This window comes from Cervus canadensis, chromosome 22 (genome assembly GCF_019320065.1).
Source record: "Cervus canadensis isolate Bull #8, Minnesota chromosome 22, ASM1932006v1, whole genome shotgun sequence".
Taxonomy (NCBI): domain Eukaryota; kingdom Metazoa; phylum Chordata; class Mammalia; order Artiodactyla; family Cervidae; genus Cervus; species Cervus canadensis.
The window spans coordinates 28,076,944-28,080,008 of record NC_057407.1 but is presented as its reverse complement, the minus strand read 5'-3'; positions in this window follow the sequence as shown (position 1 = coordinate 28,080,008).

The following is a 3,065-nucleotide window of genomic DNA, read 5'->3' as shown; positions in this document are numbered from 1 at the left end:
AGAGCGCTGCTCTTTGGTTTCCTTCAAACAGAAGTCAAATCAACTCTGTCCTTTAGGACAACCAATGCCAAATGGAGTGCTCTTTTAATAGTTGAAGTCAGAGGCTTTCTGCTTCCCTGCTATGTTGCAAGGCAGAGGAATCTGCTGTGGCCAGAGCTCCAGCGCGAAGTGTCAAGGTACACCTGGTGCCTCGCAGGCCCCATAGAGCCATTCTTTGCTGAGGTCTTGCCAGCTCCACACTCCCCACCCAGGGCATGGCCCATTGGTGAGCATGGGTTCTGGACTTACTGGTGGGACACACAGATCCTTAGCTGTTGAAACTTGTGTTCCTTCTCTCTTTCGTTTTTTTAAACACTCCAAGCACCTAGTATTATCAATTAGTCATAACCTAACTATTCTCTCTGCTGTGTCTGGCTGCTTTCACCTCCCATGGGATTTTATCAAACACTTTTTGCTTCTATCCCAATCCAACCTTCTTCTTCTTTCTCAGAGCATGAACTCCGCGGTTGAACAGAGTTAAAATCTGAGATCTGTTTCTTCCTGGCAGTGTCACTTAGGCAAGTCAATTAACCTCTCTGTGCCTAAGTATCTGGATCTATAAAGATAACAACAGTACCCACATAATAGGGTCCATAGGGTTGCAGAGAGTCTGACACAACTGAAGCGCCATGCGCATAGTAGGGCTGTTGCAAGGATAGTATGTTAACATACATGCGAAGCTTTTGGAATATCCTGCTATGTAGCCAGGTGCCAATTATCATCTCTTAGTCTGCACCAAAACCCCAAGAGGTAAGCATTATAATATCATGTTATAGACTGGGGTGAGGATATACTGCTACCCCGGGAATTGTGTAGACATTGATTTCATTTATATTAGGTACCAAATTCCCATAGAGGTTTTTTAAAAGGGACTTAGGCAATATCCAAGTTTATTTTTAAAGCTGGAACAAATTATTCTCTAAGTATAATTAAGCACTTTTGAGAGTCCAGTAGGGATGATTATTCACTAATAAATGGTAATCTTAGTAATTCAAGATAATTAAAAAAAATGTTCCCTCTGACTGATCCTCAGGGAGAGACAGCTTTTTCAAACAGCTGGAGGATAGTCTGTAAAGCTCAGGTAATGTGATTCCTGTAATTTATTATTTATTTATACTTGGGCAGGGGCTGACTCAACCGGCAGGACTTAGGCCATTACTTCATTAATGTCTCATTATTAGTCTCATTACTTCCAATATCTCTATTTTGGTGACAGGTTCCCAGATCTTCTGAGACAACTCTAATTTTAAAGATCCTATTGTGTTCTCCCTCAAATCATCAAAATCTCTCTCAATAAAAGTGCCAGTATCAGAGCATCTCAAGTCATCTCCGAGACTGATAGAGGCACACACAAGTAGAATCGTCTTTTGACAGCGTGCACATGGATTTCAATTTGGAAAACAGGTACCCCAGGCCCCATAAATTATTGAGGCAGTAAATTTGAGAGCAATCATGAAGGATGTCCCAGTGTTAGGAGAGTCTGGATTATGGAAGCTGAGACTCTCTCTTGGTCGGTTAGTTGAGGGACCATAAGCAAATTGCTTAATTCAAGTTTTCAGCTTGGAAAATGAAGGTCTGTAGGCCTCTGCCCTTTGCCCTTTTTCTACTTTAAAGCAAAATGTCCAGGTGACTCTATAAACTAGTAACAGAAAAACAAATACAGAAGCAAATGCTGTGTTTCCATCTTGGGCTGAGTCAGGAGTTCTTGGTTAAGACAGAGCTGATATTTATCTGGTATGTACTGGTAAATAACAGCTGTCTTCCTTTCTGGTTAGGCCAGCATCTCTGCTGTCTGCTTATTCTCACCCTGCCCTGAATTTTATATATTTTGGTGACACCCCTCTTTTCCTCCTCCCCTCCTTAATTGAGAGAGTTAAGGTATTGTATGTGAACTCTGGGGTCAGAATGACCTGGGGCTGAATCCTGACTCTGCATCCCACCAGCGCTGTGATCTCGGTTACTTAAGCTCTATTGCCTCTACTTCTGTAGAGGAGGGACAATAGCAGGCACTACTGGACGTTAAATAAGCATCAAGCTCAATGTCCGGCAAAATGTACACGTTTGCCATTATCATTAAAGTAAAAAAGAAAAACCCTCAGGGTCTTCAGGTATAACATGATAAGCAAAAACCTGTCCAATAGGAGGATTAAAGGAAAATCTAACAGTTGTGGAGAAAACCTACCATTATAAAAGGGAAAATTACACAAAGAGAAGAAGAAATGTAACCAAAATTTAAAATTTGCCTCATCAGTAGATAATATTCAGTTCAGCATATCAAGACAACTACAGAATATCAATTTAACTAAATACATTGTAACAGACTTATATTGGGAGGGTGAGTGAAGGAAAATTTTAACAGAGTGAAGTTCATATGTGCCATAAGAGGCAATCATTAAAAACCAAAACTGACTCATCAATAAAAAGCAGCAGGGCTTCCCTGGGGACTCAGTGGTGAAGAATCTGCCTACCAACGCAGGAGGCACGGGTTCAATCCCTGATCCCGGGAGACTGCTCTGCGGCCCGTCCTCTGCAACAAGAGAGGCCACCAGTGAGAAACCTGTGAACCACAACTAGAGAGTGGCCTCCACTCTGCAACTAGAGAAAAACCCAATCAGCAACAAAGACCAAACACAATCAACAATAAATAAATAAATACCGTTATTTTCTTTTAAAAGAAAAAGCAGCAAAAGCAAATCATTTAGAAAGGTGGACGGAAGCACAGGAAGAAATAGCAGAAAGTGTTGCACATGGCTGGTGAGCTAGACCCGGGTCAGGCAGCTCCTATTTTTTTCATCATTAGCCTTACAGCACAATATTAGTTAGGATTGTACAAGGCTGCAAGTAACACCAACAGCAACAAAATGCATGCCAGTAACAATGCTTAAATGTAAGAAAGTCTATTTTTCACACCAACAAAAACAGAATACATGCAGGTTAACAATCACTTAAATATGAGAAAGTCTATTTGTTGCTCAGGTGAAATTTCATAGGAGTATACCTCAGTTCTGGTGTGGGAGCTCCATTCC